This window comes from Passer montanus, unplaced genomic scaffold (assembly GCF_014805655.1).
Source record: "Passer montanus isolate IOZ18808 unplaced genomic scaffold, ASM1480565v1 scaffold56, whole genome shotgun sequence".
NCBI classification, from domain to species: domain Eukaryota; kingdom Metazoa; phylum Chordata; class Aves; order Passeriformes; family Passeridae; genus Passer; species Passer montanus.
Window position 1 is genome coordinate 4,242,459 of NW_024370595.1, and position 23,562 is coordinate 4,266,020.

The 23,562-nt window shown below is 41.8% G+C and overlaps 1 protein-coding gene across 3 annotated transcripts in view; it reads left to right on the forward strand.

The window, feature by feature from the left end:
- Positions 1-7,465: 7,465 nt before the first annotated feature.
- CYFIP1 (cytoplasmic FMR1 interacting protein 1) overlaps positions 7,466-23,562 on the forward strand; it is a 67,664-nt gene continuing 51,567 nt past the window's right edge. For 2 of the 3 annotated variants that reach the window (XM_039725650.1, XM_039725651.1), the window contains exon 1: positions 7,466-7,661. The gene's annotated coding sequence lies outside the window, so the exon portion shown is untranslated. The remainder of the gene's footprint in view (positions 7,662-23,562) is intronic. The other variant, XM_039725652.1, reaches the window with a different exon arrangement.

A 23,562-nucleotide genomic window follows, 5' to 3' on the forward strand; every position in this document is an offset into this window, starting at 1 on the left:
CTGTTGTGTGTGTTTCTGCTGATATTCAGTTGGTAGCTTAAAATTGGAGAAGTGTTTCTTTAACGTAAATGAAGTATGTTACTACTAAGACTATGTGGCTCATTGTAAAACTATTTTTTCAGCTGTAAACTAATAATTATTTTATATGAAAGTGAATATTTGTGTTTGTGTTTGAACAGATCTCAGGGTTCTTCCAGGTTAAAGCTATGAAATATTTTGAGGGAAATAATTTATTTTTTTTTCAAGTATACCACAGAGGAAATTTCTGCTGTCCTTTAACATGTCTTTTGTTTGACTGAGTGGAGGTTTTGCTTTAGAGAACAGTATGTTTGTATTGTCCTTTGCTACCACATGGCACACTTTTCCAAGTGGATGTTTTTTGTGGTAGGTGGACACCTATTAACAAAAGTAATTTGTACTTCTAGTTTATCATGACTCGTTCTCATTTAAAATTCCAGATTATTTATTTATTTATTTATTGCTAGCAGAGACAGTGCATTGTTTAGTAACTTTCTTACTCAGAGTAAAATTGAGTAGCATACTGAGAGTTTAAAAAGACGTGCTTGTGTTTGGAAGTTCAGCACTTCTGTGCACTGGTTCATTACTTTTTGAGTGTGTCTTGTACTCTGTGCTTTTGAACTATCTAATGTGGTTCCTTTATTTCTGGTCCTATACAGTGATTACCTTCAATGGAATTCCTATTTTTCATAGCCTTACCTTGGATAATATTAGCTAGATGTGGGAGAAAAAAATCCTTCAATCCTTCATGTGGTTGAAACAAAAATTCCTAATAAATCTCTTTGCCAATTTTACTTATTTTATGTGAACGACCATGTGTAAGTGAAAGATTTTGCTGTTTCACCCAATTTCCTGCTTAGGAATTAATGTTGCATTCTGCAGAGAGACTTCTCTGCACTTTATAGACAACTAATGCTTGCATGCTGTTTATTCAGCCAGCTTCCAAGATTTTCTCATCTCTCATCACAAAAACACAGTGGAAAGTCTGGCTCTGGAAACATTTACTGATTCTAGTCATGGACATCCTCAGTGTTTAAATGTCTGTGTGTCAGCAGTACTTGGCTGACAAATTTCCTTCAATGAGTCAATCTTATGGCATTCCTTTTTCTTCAGAGCCACAGAAAAAAAATCAAGTCCTATTTTTTAGTGTACATGCCCTATGATGCCACCAGGACCTTTCTATCAGTCCTCTGGCAGTTGTTAAAATGGTGTGTTACCTGTTTGGAGAAAAAAAGGGGTTTATGTGAGATATGGGATATTTTAGTTATATATTTACTCAGATTTCCTTGTAACATTTTCTGTTTTCTTTACAGAACAGTGTTGTTTCTTGGATTCTGTCCTGAATGCATTCCTTCTGGATGTTTTTTTGACCTTGTTTTCAAATTCCTGTTTTTGTCAGTTATTTCTGAATTGATTTGAATCTTAACTTTTGGATACTTTTCCTCTTTGTTAGAGGAGACACAACATTTGAATATGCTTTACATGCTCTTCTGGAATTTCAAGTAAGCAATTTTGGAGATGTTAGGAAAGGTGTAATCTATTCCATGTGTGTATAGATTCAAAAGACTTGTGTCATAGTCTATTGTTTTGTGAATTGTCAAGTTTAGCTAAAAGAAAGCATAAAACACTCAGCAAAGCATGTAGAAACAGAACTTTCTAAGCTTCTAAGGGGGTATAAAATTCTTTGGAAAGAACACACTCCTTTATTGGATGCTGTCCCAGTTTCATTTCTACCTTTATTTGTTCTCATTAACTTCTGGATGCAGTTTTAGCAAAGTTGCAGCATAGAAGCCCTTTTTGACTTGTTACTTTTCTTTCTTCTCTGTTTTTTCCTGTGGGCTTCTATTATCCCTAGGCCACATTTTAGCACTGATTTAGTAGATTCTCCAGTTCTTTCTTTGCTGTTTAGTTTTAATAACTCCTAATTAACCACTAGGACCTTGAGGACCTTTGGTTGTGTCAAACTCACCCTTTTTGACTTGTTACTTTTCTTCTCCTATGTTTTTTCCTGTGGGCTTCTGTTATCCCTTGGCCACATTTTAGCACAGATTTAGTAGATTCTCCAGTTCTTTCTTTGCTGTTTAGTTTTAATAACTCCTAATTAACCACTAGGACCTTGAGGACCTTTGGTTGTGTCAAACTCTTGATATAAAAAGTTAGCAACCAGTCATTGATCAGATGGTTTCCATGGGAGCATGGATTAAAGATAGCAATGCTATATTACAGGCTGATTAAAAATATAAAAAAATCCCTCTGGTGTGCTTTCTAATCTTACTAACTAAAGATTTGGAAGTTTTTCAGCTTTCCTCTTGTGCTACTTTGCACACTTAGAGACAAACCTTTCCTCACTGATTGCATCTGGCTGTTGTAGTGTCTTGTTGCTGCACTGTGCATTTTGTGCTGGGAAGGCTGCACAGGATCACAGGTCTGAGGGCCTAGAGAGCTAATGAAGTTACCAGGGAAAGAGGGGCAGGGCTGGGGTGAAGAGTGAGGGGGCTGAATTGCCTAACATACATGCCCTGATTTCTGCACTGATGTCCTACATGAGCAACGTGAGTGTAATTTGTAATGGAATCAAGAAAGGATTTAACATGTGTTAATGTGTGTCAGGGAGTTGGGTGGGCTCTGCTGTGGTTTGGTAGCACGGTGTGCAGCAGGTTTGGAAAGCAGGGTGGGGGGACACAGGCCCATTGTACACACATATAGAGTTAAATCCCTATGAGTTAACAATAAAGCCTTGGTCTAGTGTTTCAGGGAGCTGGAAAGTAGAAGTAGGGAACCCTGCTTGCTCAGATCCATTTCAGATGGTGTCACTCAGCACTAGGAGGGGAATGGGAACCAGAGAGCTGCAGGTGTCATCGTGTGCTAATGAGAATGTATTTATGAATATGCAGCACGCCTGCTGTTGTCAGCTGTGCTCTTGGCAGGACATGGGCACTCAGGGGAAGGAGTCTGGCTTTTCCTGGAATTAAAGGTAGGTATGAGTGACCAGATCACTGCATTTGTGTAAGGCTTTGTGAAGTGGAGGACTCCTAATAGGCATTACATGTCTAGGTAGCTGGTGTAGGCTTTCTGCTTTGGGTCAAGCTCTCACTTTGCTCATTGATTGGGCACTCAGGGCTGGCTTTTCCTGGAGTCTGGCTTTTCCTAGAATTAAAGGTAGGTATGAGTGACCAGATCACTGCATTTGTGTAAGGCCTTGTGAAGTGGAGGACTCCTAATAGGCATTACATGTCTAGGTAGCTGGTGTAGGCTTTCTGCTTTGGGTCAAGCTCTCACTTTGCTCATTGAGACTTCTGAGATGCTGCTTTATGCTTGGTCTCCTGCTCAAGCTCTCCCTGTCGGATCCCAGAGCATCTCTCTGGATGCCCTGGATGTCTCAAAGCCCTGGCAGGGGCTCGGAGACCCTGGCAGGAAGCCAAAGACACCTGAAAATTTGATCTTAATTCATGGAGCAAATTGCCAACCTTATATGAAGAACTACAGGTCACAAAAGTTTAAGTAGCGTAGTAGGAATCACAGGGTGAAGGAAAAAACTTTGGAGCACTGTACAGGGGGGTTTTGTATGTTGTACAGGGGGGTTTGAAATTCTGTACATGGGGGTCAGGGGTTCTAAGATGGAGGGAATTAGGTGTGCCCTGTCCTTCTTCTTTCTTCTCCTTGCCATCCATGTTCAGGATAATGTTGGCACGTGTGGATTGGTTCATAGAGAAAGTGCACTTGCCAACAAGGGCAGAAAGTATTGGAAATTGAAGGTAAATATCTAATACATAGTTTTCACTATAAAAAAGACAACCGCCCTGTGGGCGGGAGAGAGTGCCCTTGGCTGTCTTGCTGATCAGACCTCGGCTGGACAGACAGAAAAACTTTGTAGATAAGAAACAATAAACTCAACTGAAGACCAAAAAGCAAGAGTCCAGACTCCTTTGAGAGCGCGGCCTGCCCAGAACCACTTTTTCCCATGCTGGGGCAGAGACAAATAAGAGCCGACCCCAGCACTCCCAAGTGCTGTGTCCTCTTCATAAGTGCCTATCTCCTGAGAGCTGAAATAGTGTGTTACTCTGTGCAGTGTGGAACCATTTTTGTGGCCTTGCTGAGCTTTAAACCTTTTGCCACATACAACACCAAGTCTGTGCTGACTTCTGGTGTGAAAAATCTTGTCCAGTTCTTTAAAGTGTGGACAGGTGGCTGATATGTTGCCAGAAGTTCGATTTAATTTTTGAACTGATTTATAGACAATTTCCTATTTTCTTGTATGGTGTCCTGTTCTTGAGGTCATCAGGACCATTGCCTGCCATGATTTCTTAAATACGTTTCTGTCAGGTCATGACAATTTCCTGTGTTCTTTGTGAGGATGAAGAATCTCTGAACTCAGCAGATAAGAAAAATTAAATGAATAGCTAGATATGTTGTTAAGCTTAGACACCAAAATGTCTTCAAAACCAGAGAGTAACATCACCATCTGAGACAGAGTAGACACCCAGTGGCAGAACCATAAGATTCCTGTTCTCAGGCTTATGGAATGAAACACTTCAGTGTAATTCTGTGGGCTTCTGGAAAAGATTCTTTCATTGCCTTTGGATAAATACTTAAAAGCCCAAAGAAGAAAAGTAAAACTAAAGTGAAATTAGCTGGAATTTAGGAAGTAGACCTGTGGCTGTCCTGTAGCATAGTGCCTTGATCAAAGGCAAATCCAGTCATCAGACAATTGCATTAAGCTTGTAACTATCATACTATCTGATACGTGTGTGGTTTAGGTACATAGGCATATAAATAGCAAGGAGCATGATATATTACTGTTGAAGATCTTCCTAAGGATTGTTGACAGGCATGGGTTAAAATCAATTCCACCCAAGAAAGGATCTCAAACTGCCATAAGTCTGGCCTGATAAAAACCACACCTAACTTCCAGAGGCTAGGATATCAATTAGTGGCTTGATTGGGAATATGTAGGTACATGTCTCTTTAGGTACACCTGGAAGGCCTTTGTTCAGGGTAGGGATAATTGAGAAGGGTGAATACAGTAGAGGGAAAAGCAGCTCATGGAGAACTGCTAAACATTTTTTAATCTTTTAATCAAGTACTGTCACTGCACTACTTAAGTTCCACTAAAGTGGAAAGATCAGAGAGTTGTGGGGGCATTACAGAATTAAATCAGACAACTGGAATGGTATTATGTGGGCTCACTTAAAACAGTTCTGATAGGCATATCACATGTTACATGAGACTATAGACATTCAGATAGCGAAAAGTGATTGTTGTGTAATTTCTACACCAAACAATAGAAAAAGCCAACACAGATCTCGAGTAGCTGTGTACCATCATCTACTTTTTTAATATGATCTTATGTATAGGAATGCTAATAAAAAGCAGATTGCCCCAGCAGTGGGGAAGCAGCTCCTTTGCCCACTCAGTTATTTAGATGGAGATTGCAAGATCTGGGGCATCAGCCAATCCTTGTGACAAGCTGTTGTTTCCTGGACAGGATGGTGTGGTTGGCAGTCTTGCTTTCATACAGAGCAGCTGCTCCTGGCACCAGCTGGCTTTCAGCAAGTAGGGGGCCACAGTGGTGGTCTTGCTTGGGACAGACTGGCAGACTGTGAAGTATTGCCCATGTTGGGGGCAAGCTGCTGTTGATCAGATGTCATGGGGAGCATTCAACTTTGCTGTCCTTGCTGCTGTGTTGTGGCCTAGTAACAGATGTCTCATTGCTGATGTAGACCAAGTGGTTGCATTAAGAAAAGGCTGTTCTGAATTTGCACTTGCCCAGGAGCAAAACTCATCCTGCTCTACAAAGGTGAGTAATTTACTTAATGAAGCTCCTTGTCCCAAGCAGAGTTTGCAGAAAAGGGCATAGGATGGATGGCACTGGAGACAATCAGATGTCACTTTAGAAATGGAAGCATCCAGCTCTGGTTGTATTTTACACTTTTGCTTGAGCTGTCTTAAGAAGTTAGGCTGATAAGGAGCTGTGATGATTGAAAGGAATTGAAATGAATTCATTTGGTGTATGCACTCAAAATTCATGAATATATACAGACAGAGAAGAATAGCAGCTATCTCCTAGAAAATTAATTGTTTCATAGAAAAGACTATGTTGCAGTACTAGGAAAAAGATGTGGCTAGGAAGATGTCTCTGTGATATGATGAAATGCTAATGATAACATTACAACGATGCATAACTTCTCTACAAGCTGTGGAAATTCTTGGTAACATGGAAAGGGTGGAATAATTGGATTAGATCATACTTGGAATAATGAAAACTGGGGGTCTAGGACCTTATCCCCACTCTTCACAGGCTTTCTTGTAGATGCTATTACAAAAAGGTTATTTAAAGAAACTTGAGGCAGTGCAAACTTTTTGGGAAAAACCCAACAAGCAATAATTGAAGTAAAGCACTAATTATTCTGTTCTCAGCCTGAAAATCATTAATAGCACAGTGTCCCCTGAACAGTTGTTGAAAACGGAGACTTAGAATTGCTTGCTATGGCAACAGTGTGCAGTTTGATTATGATTCTAGAGAGGATTTTCAAGAGTAAGTAAAATGTTGGATGCAACTTAAAGCAGACAAATACAAGCAAATAGGCTTCGATAAAAAATTGGAAGTCCCCATGCTCTCAGTGACTGTTCCCTGTCTGAAGTGGTTTGTGGATTCCCTCTGCCATAAAACAGTGGATGGAAAGAGCAGTCTTGACAATCTTATGTGAAAAAGAACGGGCAGTTTGATTTTGTGGTGCAATGTCGAGTTCATTAGATGGAATCTTGAACAAATAAGTAAAGCTGAACTTCAAGGGGAGAACACTGCATGGAAAAAGTAAGAAAACTTTAAAATGAGAAAGTAAATATGTTTGATATCATCTGTAGATGATAAGTGGGAACAGAAAAGTTAAAGTGGGAGGCTGTGAAACAGCAACCTGCCTGGTTTTTATGGTTTTGATTTTAATTAAGTGTGGTTATTTCGGATACAAACACCACAGGCACGAGCACCCTCTGCAGGATGTTTAAAGGGGTTTCCCACGCGATCCCTTTTGGTTTTTAAAGGTTAGTTTTTTCATCCTTACGGTGGTGTTTTTCCCTCGCCATGGTGGCGAAGCTGGGAAGGGGGAAGCCCCGGCGCTGACCCGTCACTGCCGGCCCCGGTGCCCGCGGCGCTGTGTTCTCTGCCGTGGCGCTGGGGCGGGCACTGGATGGCACTGTGCGGGGTTTGTACGAGTGGGCACGGTCGTCCTGGGCGTAGATTTGTGTTCCGAGAGGCAGACTGCTTTTAATGAAAGCCACTTTCATCCGTGCCCTGTACACGGGGCAAAGGGCCGGTCCGGGACACAGCTCCGCCGCGTGCGGCAGCTCCGGGACGGCTCCCGGCTCCCCGGGAGGAGGAGGAGCCGGGGCGGGAAGGGGCGGCAGGTTTGGGATGAGGAGGAGGAGCTGGAGCGGCAGGAAGGGTGTTTCCCTGCGCAACTCCCGGCTGAAGTGACTCAGACAGGAAACTCCCTGCCAGGCGCGGCCCAGGAGCGGAGCCGCCGGGCCGACGCGACCCTCGGCGGCCGGGCCGAGCGGAGCCCGCGGGCGGCCGGACAGACAGACGGACAGTCGGGCTCCTCCCGCCGCCGGGCAGCGCGCTCCCGGGAGCCGGCGGAGAGCGGGTGAGCAGCGCTTCCCGGGCCCGCCCGGGCGCCTTCGCCCCCTCCCCCGAATTCGGGCGCTTCATCTGCGGGGCCGGGCGGCTCCGCGCCCCTCTGGCTGGTAACCGTGAGCGCGGTGCTCCTGCTTGGGGCTGGTTTAGCCCCCCTCGGTGTCTGGCGGTGCCGCGGGGGTCCCGCTGCTCGGGCGGTGCCCGGGGCGCGGCGGGCAGGGCCGAGCGGAGCCGCGGGCCTCAGGCGGGTTGGGTCCCGCAGCGGCGGGCACCTGAAAGCCCTTCTTGGGTTTTGTTTCTGGGGGTAAGCTTTGGCTTGTTCTCTCTCGTGCGTGGCCCCTGTGTCTGCAGCGCTCGAGTGGTCAGAGTTCTGCCTCCTAGGCTGTCTTAGAGTGGGCTAGATGGGGAAAAAATAAAAATGAAAAGCCCTATGCAGGTTCATCTCCCTCTTCAGAGGAAGGAGGTGATCTGTAGTGTCTGTCTAAGGACGTGGAATAACTTCCTCATGAGGAACTTGAGAATTATCCAGTAAAAATAACTATGCTGTAATGACAGCAGCACTATAGGCTTGAAAATCCCCAGATGGATGGTCTGCCACCCCATTCCTCCTCTGTCATGAGCAAAGGTGAAGGCACACATGCACTTCATCTTTCTGAGTATTCCTCTAGTTCAACATCTCTGCTAATTTTTTTTGCTTTTCACTAGGCTCTCATTGCCTTGATTTTTATTCCTGCGCTGTTTGATGGCAGGCTGAAGTAGCATTTAGACATGTAAATGGTTGTTTGTGCCAGGAAGGCTGTTGGGAGGAAGTTGTCTTTGTGGGATGCAGCCAGCCTGCCTGAAGTGCTGGCTGGAGAGCGTGTATTGGAGGAGGAGGAAAGCTAGCTGGAGGAATTTCTTCTTAATTAGAAGGTCATACCAGGCTTTTCTGTAAACTGTGGGAAATGGTAAGCTTAGGCTAATGAGGACTCCAATCCTTATTGCATTCCTTGTTACTTATTTGGCATAACTTTATTGTAATAAGCTTACTGAACATGCACATATGCAGTGTTGTGTGGTAGTGTTTTCTTCAAAATTGAATTTATAATAATACTGTAGTGCAATTTGGCAGTCTCTGAATTATGTTTCTATTAATTGTACTTAAACTGTTTTATGCTCAGAGAATGTCTGAGCTATGTGATAGAAAATGCATTGCTGCTCCTTGCTTAAGTTCTGATTCTTGACTTCATTTAAGTCCCACTTTTACCTCTAAAAAACTTTTTTTCCCAATCTTTTGTAAACACAAAGTATCTCCTGTTCTAGTGTAAAAGACTCTTCAAGCTTTCCCAGGCAACTGGTCTGTGAAGTCTGGCTGGTGTAGGCAGCCAGTTGTCTCTGTAGCTGCCAGGAGGGAGGAGGAGGAATTTGGAAGAAGTCTGTACAGCACTGGGAAGGCTTAACCCCAGTATCATCAAAGCTTGCTTGGCTTGCCCTCTAAAAAGTGTACATCAGTCTTTCTTTGTACTGTAGCAGCTTAATATTTATTTTTTTTTAATTGGGACTATGTACTTGATGGAATATCTCTAAGGTACTTTGGTTTTCAGGTTGTCAGCTTGGTTATGTATTCTGAGAATAAACCTCTCTGAGTCTTAGGAAAACACCCAAATACACCCAGCCCCCAACATCCCTGCTTGAAAGACTTTGTTTTGTTTACAGGTCTTGAGTTTGTCAGTTTCTTTTGAAGGTCCTGATGAGTGTGGAGTGGTGTTTGAATGGAGTGGTGTGCTCAGCTCTGCTGATTAAAAATAGATATCACAGCATTCAAACTTAAATGGAGCCAAATTGTCTAAGTTGTTTAATTTTTTTTGAAATGTATGTTATAAGAAATGGAATGTTTCACAGACAATTCAGACTTTTCAGTTTTTACCTTCTGAATGTGTGACTTATAAAAAAGCTTATAGAGTTTTAGTGATGTACCTGTAATACTCAAAGTATTCATTAACAAAATTCTTGTCTCTTCAGTTTGCCTTAGATGGAAACTGTCCCCTGGGCTTAAACCAAGAGATTCTCTTGGTCCATTGTGCTGACTTTGTAGCATAATTAAGTAATTACTAGAAATCTGTTCTAGCTATGTGTTCCATGTTAGATGTTTGTCTGATATACTCCTTAAGTTTAGGTTAGTGCTTTGTTTATTCATTCTGGGAGAGAGTTGCCTTGGAAGGTGGCTTGTTCCTGAGGGTAGGATTTAAAATCTTGCTGTAACACTCTTGTCAAAATAATCTGATTTTTATTTTAAAGTTTGTTTCTTGAAGGTTTCCAAGATATTGAGTTGAGGTGGAAAATTCAGAGTGGTTGGAATTCAGCTGCAAGGTTGGAATAAAAAGATGGGACAAAAAAATCCCCACAAAGCTTGTTTTTTTGTGGGAACAGTTGTATTCATCCTCTGGCCTGAAAGCTGCTTGCAATGCTATACAAGAGAAAAATTATTTTAATGTGACTTCCATGCCTGTATGTGCATATCAAGTGGGTTTCATTTTACAGTTTTTGCCCTATGTTCTTTGGGCAAGTTCTTCAAGTGGGGTTCCTTTGCTGTGCCAACAAGTGAAGTAAACTTGAATGCTGGGCAGTGAGTTTTACCCTGCTGAGCTGGAAGTCAGCTGTGCCATTGACTTTAGTGCTTCCACCAGTGGCTGTGTGCCCTTCTGAATTTCCACTGTTTATACATTTTAAAATAGCTGTAGCTACCATGGCAAGCCCCAACTTAATAAGCAATTATGCCTGAACCAGGGAAAGTGCTTGTTTACCCAGGGATGCTGCAGGAGCTTGGCACAGCCCAGGCGTGAGTGGCCAGTGAAGCAGTTCGAGGTGGATCCATCCGTGTCCGTGGGATTGTGATCCATTTGAACTGCCCCGAGCTTCACTGTGAGCGTGTTCTCAGGGATGGAGGCAAAGAGGGAGGAGTAAATGTAACAGATTTGTAAATTTTTGATCTGTAGAAAATATACCTTGTTTCAAGTGGCCTCTGGCACACTTTACTCTTGAAGGTCATTTTGCTACTTTTTGGCTACATTGTTATTTGTATAGAGAACAAATAACATCCACCTACCCTTGTCCTGGATTTTGTGCAGAATTGAAACAGTAAAATGAAAGAAGGACATTTCAACATTGTGAAATATGATTGTATACCTATAAAAGCTCACAGAGAGCTTGGTAATGGTGCTTTATATTTTAAGCTACATATGTCAGTTCAGGATTCTTCTTTACTGCACGTCTGCCCTTAGAAGCTGACATTAGTAGGGCTCGGGGGCACACTTTGCTGTGTAATACTGATAACAGAGTGTGTATTGATTTGCTTTGTTAAAACGTAATTCCATTAATCCACATCACTGCCTTTCTGGTGGTAAAAATAATGTATGATGCATTGATGAGGCTTGCTACAAGAAGACAGAGATTGCAAAACAGCAGTTAATCTTTCTATCTCTTGGCACCAAAAATGTTGTAAGATATTTTGGGTGGCTCCTTATCTCTTGTAAACACACTGGCAAAAATCCTGAAGTATGTTTTCTTCATAAGACTGGAAAGATTTTTCTCTGTGTTAGTGTGTACTGTTTACTGTATGCCTCTGTTATGTCTGTAAATATATGTCCACTCACAAATGTTTGTGAAGAAAATCCTGTATTGACACACTTCAATGTTTTGGGGGGGGGAAACTGGCTATCTTGGACTTAAAATGTAGAAAGTAGAGTTGTGTTAAAGGTTGGTATGGCACAAATAATCGTCAGGCATTTGCCATCTCAGAAGAAACCCCCTTTCCCTCAGGCTGAGCAGATATCAAGTAAATTTATAGCTGTGTAGCCTTTCTGCAGAAAGACCATTGTGGGAGAGGTGATTTAAGGTTGTGGGCAGCTGAGTTGAGCACAAATCTGGCTTGGGGTGTTGGAGAGGGAGCCCATCTCTCCAGCCCTTCCCAGATGGGAGATGGTGGTGGTCCCTGCTCCTGAGGAGCAGCACTTGTCCTGCTGCTCTATCCCATCCCCACATTTGCTGTAGCTGTTTCATTCTGCCAGACCTCTGCTCCTGCTGGAAGGGACCCCAGCAAGGCATCAGTGTGATGGTGAGCTCAGAGGACTCTCAGGGTGGAAATCCCTTCCTTGCTAAACCAGCTGCCTGCCAGGCACCCGCTGTGTGGCACTTAGCCAGCTGTGGTCTGCTGTAGATTTGCAGCCCTCGTAGACAAGCTCTGAGGTCCCTGCTGTGCTCTTCTCAATGACTGCAGAGAAGTAAAAGTGAACATGGCAGTTCTTAGACTGGGTGGTTGTTCTGTGGTTCTCTGTGTGCTGCCAGGACAGGTGCTCTGGCCTAGTGAGTGTCCTCCACAAGAGTTCTGCTTGTTAACTCTACTAAACCTTTACTTACTCAAGTAGTCGGGTAACACACATGGAATTGGCACTGCTGTTCTTGCTTTCATCAGAGGTAAATGCCAGGGCAGCAGGCTGTGGTGCCCTCCTTTTCCTGGTTTGTGAGTGCTCCCAGCTTACAAAGTGGTTATTTGTGGGGTGAACTTGTAGGATTTCTTTTTGCTCGAGCCATATACTGTGAGATTTTCTCAGTTGTCTGTCTTTCAGCAAGCCTTTCATGTGGCTGGTTTTTGCAGGTCTGCTTTCCGTACAGTTGGTCAGGAGGTAATAGAGTGACAAACAAACTTTTTAAAGCCAATAATTGCTCATTTGGTGGAAAAAAATGCCATCCCCCTTGCTCTCCATCCACTGAAAGGCATCTTAAGAATTCAGTCAGTGTGTAGACTTATGCTTACTAGATGACACTCTTTGCAAATTATTAGCAGGGTTGAGTCTGAGTTATGTTCTTCTGAATTACTTTATTCTAAAGTAAAGGAAAAAAATTAAATGGTGCTTTTGGTTTTAGAAACAGATTTTTAAATCAGTACTGTGGTTTTATGTTAGGACATGGGTCTCAAGAGTTGACGTGCTAAGTAGTAATTCCAGCTGTGCAAATGACACAAGGTGCTTTTGGAGATGCTTACTTTATACTCTACACCTGTACAAGAGATTTGTTTCCAGGGTTTAGATAAAAATATGTTAGTGCTGTACTTCAGTTCAAAATACTATAATTCTGACAGGGGCATGGGCACTTTGTTGGCAGGAAATAAAAATGCTGTTGACCTGAAGCTATTTATAGCCTTCTTTCAGTATAGCTCTAATTATTTTAAGTGGTTTCAGTGATGTAAAATCAATAAGGAGAGTACACTGAATTATAGATTCTGAGTGTGAAGTTCAGGCAAACTGTCATGACACACGGCTCAAGATAGATGTGAATGCTTGTCAGGTGATATCTGAAGTAATGCTTTGGATGAATTTTCACTGAAATTGTGTATTTTCTTGTATAAAATACTACAGATCATGAGCTCTTTCTGAGGAAAAAGAGAGCTTAAGAAACTAAAATTTATTTCATTTTGTTTTCTCTTCTACTCTGTCCTGTACTATTTCCTTAGTTTTGGGTTTTTTTTAAGAGAACTATTTAGCTGTTATTCACTTCTTGGCTGATTCACTCTCTCCTCACAGAAATGCACATAATGGTGGATTGGTTTTTTACAGTTTCTGAAGCCTGTTGGTTTGGTTTTTAAATTTTGTTTTCTTTTTAAATACTATAATTTAGCAAAATTGTACATTATTATTGTACTGATTTAGATAAGAAACAAAAAGCTACTTTTAAGCATGGCTAGTACAAATTTGCCTAAAATACCTTCCAACTTACTTTTCAGCTGAAGCTGTGTAATTTTTTTTAACTGAAAGTGGAGAGTCTTGTATTGTTGACTTACCAAGTACCTACAGGCATAGAGAAGGAGTGGAATGACAGCAGACAGCCCTTCTTTCAGAGTCATTTTTATTAAAGCCTTTGTTGAATTTTTAAACTCAAAATAAGACAACACGGAAGCCAGAGCTTCAGCTGCAGGCGTGCATTGAAAGAACCCCCTGGACATAATGAATGCCTGTCGTGTCACTGGGGGACATGTGCTGTAAGATGGAGCTGGGTGCAAAATGCAGAGGCACTGCTGCCCCCAGCAGTGCTGTGGTGGGTGTCCTTCCCACAGGCAGGGGTGTTGCCAAGCAGACTCCCCTGAGAAGCTGTAAGACTGACCCTGGAGCTGGGGCAACCATCTGTGTAACTGGGCTAAGGAAGAGAGTGCTGTCCTCCACTCCCCTGAGAAAACAGTCTTGTTTTTTCTTATTTCTTTCTGTTCTTGTGAAATAAAAGTACAGGAACTCGCATGCTTTATCAGGAACTGTAGTGATAGGACTAGGAGTAATGGGTTCAAACTGAAAGAGATGAAATTTAGCTAAAAGATACGGAAGAGATTCCTGACTGTGAGGATGGTGAGGCACTGGAACAGGTTGCCCAGAGAGGCTTTGAGTGTCCCATCCCTGAAAGTGTTCAAGGCCAGGTTGGATGGGGCCTTGAACAGCCTGGTCTAGTGGAAGGTGTTCCTGCTGATGGCAGGGGGGATGAACTGTATGGTCTTTAAGGTCCCTTTCAGCCAAAGCCGTTCTCTGAGTACAAATAAACAGTTTGTCTAAGGCTGAGGGGTTGTGTTGCTGCTTAGATGGAAACCTGAAGACTCCAGACTCTTGTCTATCTCTCCATCTTTGAGGCTCATCTCTTTTACCTGTAAGATGGCAGTCCTCTATCCACTGGGGTCTCAGTTCCCCTGTCGCCAGCTCCTTTCAGCCCATATACACAGGTGTGCCCTTTTTGATTAAAGTACCAGCACTCTGTGCACACCAGACACAAAGGGCAGCCAAGGAAGCCCATGCTGAGCAAGTGTGGGCATTCTGTGATGGAAGACTTCATCCTGAGCCATGCCAGGCTAATTCCATGTGAACTTGCTTTCCTTTTTCCTTTCTGGGGTGGTCATTGCTTTTGCTGCTCCCCATCTCATTCTTTGCAGAACGTTCACAGGGGGAGTGTTATGTTTGCTAAGAAGTGAGAGAGCTTTTCACACTGTTGTTGTACTGTTCACATGCTGTAAGTGCTGTGCTTCTGTGCTAAACTTCAGTCTGTCCAAAGCACTGCTGTGCAGCATTGCTTCCTACCAGCCGTGCAGCAGCAGGATCAGGAGCCAGTACAGAAGAAATGCTTGTTGAGAACAGCTGCAGGAGAGAGCAGCATCAGCAGAATGCAAAAATGGCAAACCGAGAAGATTAAAAAGGGGTGTGGAGGAGTGAACTGGCTGAGAGGAAAAGAATGCAAAAAAGAGAAGGGGAGGGGGTTGGTCGGGAAGGTGAAATGGTGCAATTCAACGGTGTAATACCAGAGAATATTAATAGGGTAAGGCAAGTAAGTGTAGCAAGACAGATCTCAGAACACCTAACCTAGAATGTGAAACAATGCTTAAATCTAGTTTCATTGCAGTCTGAAGAGAAATCAGATATTGCAGAAGGGGATTCATTCTGTACACTAGTTAGTTCACTGAGAACTAATTCAGTTCTGTGAGAATTAAGTAGTAAACCAGCACAAACCCTCTCAGTCATCTAGCCCCAGCAACAGCAGATTATTTTTTTTTATTTTGCATTTGTGACTTATCTTGGGCTTTAGACTTAGGCTCACAGATAAAGTAAACCAAACAAAACACCTATGTGAATTCTTGTAGCACAAATGCCATTGCAGAGGGGGGTTGCATGCTGCAGGACAAACTTCAGAGACAGGCCCTCCCTCCTTGTTCATCTGAGTGGGATACTTTTGGAGGAAATTTTAGAGGCTTAGGCTTCTCCCATGCCATTGCAATGGAGTATCAAATTAAATAAGTGGAATAAACAGAATTAATTTTTCATTTTTGAAGTGTGTGCATCCTTCACTTGAGATTCCTACAGAGGGATAGCTCTTCACCCTATATTTTAACATCAGGAAGTTGTATCTCTCTTCTAAAGCTTCAAGATGTGGAATGATGCTGCAGATGCATGGTACTGGCCAGGCTGCCCTTTGAAATACTTGCTTGTTACTTGCTGCTTCATCATCATCCACTGCAGATGCTGCTGCTGTAGAATTAGTATGTGCTCATCCATGTGCTCCTGCTGGCTGCTAACACAGCAGGAAAAGATAAATTCACTCTTGTGGTGCCTTGCTAGCAAAAATATAGTGACTCCAGCCTGGTGCTATGGTACAGAAGTGCTGAGGTTGCACAGTGTTCTCTAGTTATGGCAGAGTTTTCTTACTGATGCTGTAAAAAGGAGTAGCTAGTAGACATACACGTGGTGGCAGGCTTCAGGAAAGGCAATTCTGGACTATCATCACTCACCATTACTCACTCAGTCTTGAGCTAGTCTTCCAAAGAGCCCAAGACTCCCTCATTCCTAATCTGTTGTGATGATAGTAGAGTGCCACACCTTCCTTTTATTGGAAAGTGCTTGAATTCATCCAGGATACCGAAAGGGAAGTTACTTGACAGGCATAACTAATTGTTCTCCGAGTCCTGGTGGTCAGTGTGTCAGCAAGCCATTTCAGCTCCATGACAGCATCCTCAGCAGTGCTGTCCTTCTGACCTTGGTTATCCTGTGGGAGGAACAGAACTGACTCACTGAAGTGTGGCTTTTATGTTGCATTAATGGTGCTGCTGTTGCTTACTGATACTGCCCAGAATTCAGTTTTCCAGCTGATAAGACTGGTGTATCACTGAGCACTTGAACCTTGCTCGCACAATCATAGCACAGGCATTGCTTGTGTGAAGAGATGGCAGGGATGGGGATTGCTTGCTGGGATGTTTCCCTGCAGGGGACAGAAGCTGGACAGGTAGTGGTGTGGATTGCATGAAAAATTCACATGTGACTGAGCACAAAGAGCTTTTAATTAAGGAAGCTGATATTTTCTTAAAGAAAAAAAAATTCCTCCCATGCTATTAGCCTCATGTTCTTCCCTCAGTCTGTGCCTGCTTTTAGAAGCCTGCAGTTATTGTGAGCCACATCACCCTGTAGGAGTCTGATACTAAATTAATCATTTCTATTATATGGCCATTCTTCTGGGACTTGCTATGATGTTTGAATGGGATAATACAGTGCTGGAATTTTTTTATCTTTTCACGTTTTAAGCCTTTTTTTTTTTAAATTCCATTTGCAGATGTATTTTTGAAAGCTTAACAGTATGTCAAATCTGTTGCACAAAGGACTGTCAGCTGCTGTTTGCTTTCTTCTGTCTTTTACTTTAATCAGGCAAGCCAGTAAATGATGTGAAAAGCATTTTTCTTTGCTCCTTCAGCTTATGCAAATGTGTTGCTTAGGAACAGAAAGGAGCTCCAGTCCCAAAAGGAACATCTTAGGCTGATCTGCATGGCAAAAAGGCAGATTGTCCTGTCCAGAGCACAGAAAAAGAGCATTCTAACAGAGAAAATCCATCGTGTTGCTGTTCTCTGAAGTGCTTTAGCAATCAGGGTGTTAAAATGTTTTCATCTCAGTCTGAATTGATAGGTAAGCAGTTGAATGGCTGAGGTGTTCAAAATTTAATTAAAATAGAACTAAAAGAGAGTTTTTGAGAGATATCTTGGAGGTTTGAAATAAAAATGAATATTTTTGTTATTACTGTGCGGTTCTTGGAAGAGAAAATCCATTCCTTTTGTTCTCTTTCTATTACAAGGGCCCTTTGTGATTGGAATCTCATGGTTTAAATTGAGTAGCAGCATTACACAGAATATTTAATCACATTTTCATAATAGAAAAATTATTTAATTGATTTTATGCAATCCAGTAACATAGAAAAATGACACAATAGGACAAAAAAACCCTGAAAATATTGTGTTGCTGTAGGGATAAAACTTAACTTCTGCTTCTGTGAGGACCAATTCTATTCTTGTGGGAATGTTACCATTAGTTGCCATGGAGTTTACTGTGGTTGGTCCTGAAGACCCCAGTTCACCAGGCGAGTCAATCATCTTTTTAAATATACTTTCATTTGAATTATTTCCTTCAGTGTGTGGACTGTGGAATCTCTTCTCTTCTCTTCTCTTCTCTTCTCTTCTCTTCTCTTCTCTTCTCTTCTCTTCTCTTCTCTTCTCTTCTCTTCTCTTCTCTTCTCTTTTTTTTTTTTTTTAATAATATGCTTCTCTTCTCCCTCTTGAACTGCAATATGTAAAATCTTCCTGATTTTAATCACGGAATTCTGTCTTTTTAAGTAAGGGTAAGCTTTGATTTATTTCTGCAAAAGGTATTTAAAATTATTTATTAGCATTTATATTAATATATAATAATTTATTTTAAAATACCACTCATGTGGATACATATTTCAATTAATGGATTTCATGGCAATTTTAACCTTTAGTATTCATGATACTATATTTTAATTTAAGATTCAAAGACTCTGCTTTTGCAGACTTGGGAAAGAAGAGACACCATGTCAAAGGAAGTTGCTGTTTAAAGTGTAGACATACTTACTCTTTGTCTTATTTTGAGCCTGGGAACACATACAAGCACGTGGAGATCAAATGCATCTGTTTAAAAACAAATGTGTCCAGTGGACTGCAAAAAGGCATGGGGCACCCCCTACCAACATCATTTTCCAGTCAAATGAAACACTATTTTCATCTGCAAAGTCAGAAAATATTCCAAAATTTCTGCAGTCCAGCAATTCTTTGTCATTGAAACTCCACCTTAATTAACTCACTCTTTGGCATAACGACTCTCCATGTTTTTAATATGAAATAATTTTTTTTGCCACATTAAATTCTAGTCTTGGAGAGCTTTTTGGGTTACGTAGAGAATGCTGTAGCCAAAACCAATTCCCTGGATGTCCAAAAACATCTCTGCTTCCTTGGGCTGCATTCTCCAGCTAATATTTGCATGTGCTTTATTGCTGTTGGGCGTGTGCTGGTGTCCAGGGCTTACACTGTGCTGCTGCAGCTGGAGGTGGGGTGTGCTGAGCACATCTGCTCATCCCACTCTGAGTGTCCTGTGGTAACTTCTCTTGTCATGGGGAAAGACAGAGAAACTGTGCTTGAGTGGGTCAGGCTTTGCTGATCCCAGCTCCGAGCGTGGTGCGAGGCCCCAGGCTGCCAGCTGCAGCCCAGAACTGCTGATCCAACCCTTTGTGTCCAGGGGCCCCAAACTCTCCTCTCCAGGGCTGGGAACTTGCCCTGCAGCTTGATCACTATAGGATCTGTTTTTCCTGGACTGTTTCAGGCTGTTTGAAGAGTAACTATCTGCATTTTGAATGGATACATGCTACATTTAAACTCAGTTTTCTATGAGCTTTTGGTTAAATAAAGTTAAAAGATGTGGAGAACAACTTTTTTTTTCTTTTTGCTTTTTTTTTTTTAGCCAGAGATGTATTTAAGATACTGGTATAGTGTGTAGCATGGTAAAGCAAGAATTGCAATACACACAGTTGTGTCCACGGTCTGATCTTTCCAGTATGCAGCAATATACCAGGAGATGTACTGTAAGGAACTGACAGCAAAAAACACCTGGAAATCATTTCCAGATTGTTACCTGCTGCAATCCACTGTGCTTCAGGAGGGAGGGAAGCTGTCTGTCTTACTGCTCAGATGGTTGTGTGAGGATAAATCCTTAGAGATTTCAAAGTGAGAATGCTTAGATAGCCTCAGGGTGTCAAACCTTTGAGTGAGTGATGCAAAGGAAAAAAAGTGCCAGTCAGCTTTAGATTTTAATTATTTTTTTTATTTCAGGAACGTTTAACATTGTTACTCCAACTTCAACTCCAACTATTTATTTATAAAATAAAGCAAGAATTGTCATAAAGTAAATGCCTCTGCATTCTGTGTCTAAATCTTTTTAAGCTGGCTTTCATAGTAGCTTGATAGTTTCTACCTTTATTTTTATAGCTATTAATTATAGTATTTATACTAATTATACTAACTATACTAATTGTACTATTAATTGACAGAATTATACTGTTTATCAGTTTTCTGTGGGAATGTTCACTTGACAATCTTAGTGCAGGCAATAATGACATTTTGCAAGTAATTTAAAAGGCATATGTACTTGTATTCTCCAAGGACTTTCCATTCTTCCCCTGTGTATTTTCAAGATACTCAATATACATTTTGGGTTTTTGGAAATGTTTTGTGGTAACATGATACCAGCCTCATCATCTCCCTGCCTTGTCTAACACAGCCATAGCATTGCACCTGATAACTTTTGTGGTGAAGGGCTTTATTTTTCACCAGTAAGTAGATATCATCGCCAGTTATTTGAGGTAGAACTTTTATCTTGGGGATCAGTGTCTTTTTGAAACTCAGCTGGATAATTTCATAAGACCATTAGTCCATTTCTGGGAAGTCTTGGCCGTAGGCTAAAGAGGAACTGTGTGGTAATTTCTACACTTATAAGAAGATCTCAATAAGGGTACAGTTATCTAAGTTCATTTGCCTTACCCACATTTATATAACTTACTTGCTAGCTACAGGTTGTATGTGTTGGATTCTATGCACTCCTACTGAACGTGTAAGAACTGTCTTGTATCGTCAAGCATATTTTTTCCTGTTTCAGCTATTAATAGGCTGAGTTCTGCTTAACTCTATCACTGAAAGAAAGCTTAAAAGCTTGTTACTTAACTCTCTAGTATTTGGAGGATTTTTTTACCTCTTGAAGTTTTAGAACAGAATAGTTACAGCAATCCTTTCTCTCACAGTGATTCTGAAATTAATGCTCTATTATCTGCTTTCTCAGTCCTTATCTTCTGTAATTCTTATTATTTCTTGTGGTCAGTTTTCCTTTTTTTTTTTTTGTCCAAAACATTTTCCCCCATAATTTGCTCCTGATCATATTTTCTTACAAATAATCTGAAGCTTCAGGAGGCCCTGAAAAGAGCATGGCTGAGAGATGCATGCTGGCTGTTTTCTGAATGCTTGGAATTAAGAATACAGGCCTTCTGCTAAGACTTAGGCATTATTCTGTAAGGATGGAGATGTGGAAATGGTATCTCTACTAGGACTGACGATCATCTCCTCTAGATACCAAATCAATGCTGTTAGCAGGGCACTACTTACATGCAGTTGCAGGACTGAGAGCAATGATGAAGAATTATGCCATTTTAAAAAGGTTGCCAGCTCTTTTTTTGTGAATATTTGCAATAATAATCTGGTTCTGAAGTTAAATCAAAATGTAAACAATGCTAGAGGAGCTTTCTTTTTTTTGGTTGATTTTTCACGTGGACAAAATGTGAGAGACAGCTCAGTGCACTTCTCCACAGCACAAGCTGTTCTGAGCAGGTCAGACCCATGTGGTGCTCATCTCCTTCAGAAATGAAGAAAAAGAGGATATCCTAGTTTAAGCTAGTCTGTGGCCTTGCACTAACATACCAAAAAAGCCCCACATCCTGGGACTGATATCTCTTGACCCTTGGACATGGTGGGACTTGGTACCGTGAGGCTGAAGTTCTTTTCAGAGAGGGATTTTCTTGCTTTGAAATCCAGAAAAAGGAATTGAGAATTGGCATAGACATTGCTCTTCCCTGCTTAGAAAGCTGTGTGTGCTCATCAAACACCAACATTTAGCAAAACAGCTTGCTGGTGTATGTGATTCTCTCTCCTCAAGGGAGAATGTAAGATCATGAATGTTGAGTGTTCACTAATTAAGTTGTGTACAACCAGGAAAACATGTTCTTGTAAATGCATTTTTACTTTAGTGCTTTAAGGATGGGTCATAATCCAAAGATACTAAAAAGAAAAATATTACTTCAGAAGTAATGCTTACATGTGTTCTGCCTGAGAAAAGCTGTCCTGGGAAATCTCATGTGGGTACAGAACTGAAAACACAGCTTTGTAGGAATTTAGCATGGAAAAAATTTCTTAGTTTGGATAAATGTCCTCATATAGCTATAATGATGAGTGTGACTACAGTATTTTAGTCTGTTCTCATTTATGTAAACTCCTAATCAAACTCTTTTTTAAGTAGGTCTTTGAAGTTTCTTATGTTCTCTGCCATAAAGGAATCTGTTATAATATTAGCTCTCCTGCCCAATAATTTTATCTGTTGAAAACTCACAACCATTAAGGAGGCAAAGCTATCCAATTTTGTGTCTTGGGAAATTTAGCTTTTCTTAAATTAATTTTTCTGAGCTTAGGGGGAAAAAAAAAATCTGGTTTTGCCAGCCCTTCATCATTGTACATGAGAAACAGCTGTTGTCTTTTGGAGCTTGTTTATCAACAAAGATAAAGAAGGGGAGAAAACCCCTGAGCCAGTTCCAGCTGTCACCCTGCTGCTGCTGTTGTCAAAACTCCTCTCTTCTGGGGGGTCAGAGGGGAAATGTGAATCACACCCTTGCAACATTTGCAAATGTGTCAAAGCTGGGCAGGAAGGAGCTGCTTCCTCTTTCATGTCTTGCTAGATACTGGAGTGCAAAGGCTGGGGAACAGGGACATTGAACTTGGCCAACGAGACACCAGGCGTGTGGATACCTTGGCAAAATCGCACAGCGGAGCTGTCAGTGAGCAACCTCAGAACAAGAGGACATTTACAACTGTCTGTGCCCAATGGCTTTTGTTTTCCTGCTTTGAAAAATGCTGATCTTTGGGAAATCATGCTGAAGGATTTAAAAAAGTGTTCCTTCCCATATTTCTTTTCACAACCCAGAGGGCAGCAGGAAGCTTTTGTTTCTTACTTGTGCCCCTGGCCTGTTAGTGGGGGTTTCCTAGACCTGTGCTATTAAGTAGAGGGGAGTGCAAGTCAGCTGGGATTTTGGGTTCTATTTTGAAATTGTTTTCTAAGTATTAAAAACAGATCCACAGATAGTCTAATGTCCTATAGTGTGAACATAGCTGATGCTAGAGGAATACTCCTGTGCAGCTGTAAATATTGAGGCCAAAAGCATGCAAGCGTGCTTACAGAATTGGGATGTACGGGCCACATCTTCAGAATATTCACTTGTAATGCTGAGGAAGTACAAGTCAGGAGCTTGGAATTTGTGAATACCTGACTCTGTTCAACAGCAGGGGCCCAAGTCACTGGTGGACCATGTTTTAGGAGGAGAAGGAAGATGTGTGGACTGGGGAGGGTGATGATACTTATCTTGCATGCAGTGACATCTCCCGTTTACACAGATAGTTGCAGTAGTTTTTGGTGTAGAACGGCTGACCATTCTTCACTGTGGGTTTTAGAACCATTTTTGTAGTGCCTTCTCAAAGCCAATGCTTTGTGGCCATTTGCCTGTCTGGTGGGGGAGGGCTGTGTTTAACAGCAGGGGCCCAAGTCATTGGTGGACCATGTTTTAGGAGGAGAAGGAAGATGTGTGGACTGGGGAGAGGGTGATGATACTTATCTTGCATGCAGTGACATCTCCCCTTTACACAGATAGTTGCAGTAGTTTTTGGTGTAGAACGGCTGACCATTCTTCACTGTGGGTTTTAGAACCATTTTTGTAGTGCCTTCTCAAAGCCAATGCTTTGTGGCCATTTGCCTGTCTGGTGGGGGAGGGCTGTGGACCCATTGATCCCACCCGCAGCACATCCCAGAGCAGCTGCACACTGAGTGTTTCTACTTTGACAGGGAGGCTAAGAGGACGAAAAGTGTCAAGTTGAAAGGAGCCTGTCAATTCATCTGTTTTCTTTTTTAGTTAAAGCTTGATTTATAGATACTCAGACTCACCTATAAAGTGCCTATAGACATAGACTCATCTGTAGATGTTATGACTACTTGGCAGCTCAGTTTCCTCTAGGGTAAAACTGTTCAATCTGATCTCCTCACAGGACTTTTGCCCAGCCATGGAAGTTTTTTGGCATGTGTTGATTTATTGAAAGAAGGACACTATGTTCTTTGCCAATCTCTAATTTGAGAATAATTGTGGTTCTTGTGTTGGAGCTTGATCCGGGTATAGGCAGGTGTTGGGCAAACATCCTGGCACAGGTTTGTCAGCTAGCATTCCTGTCAGTCCAGTCCTTTATCTCTTTTTTGGCAAGGATCACAAATTGCACAATA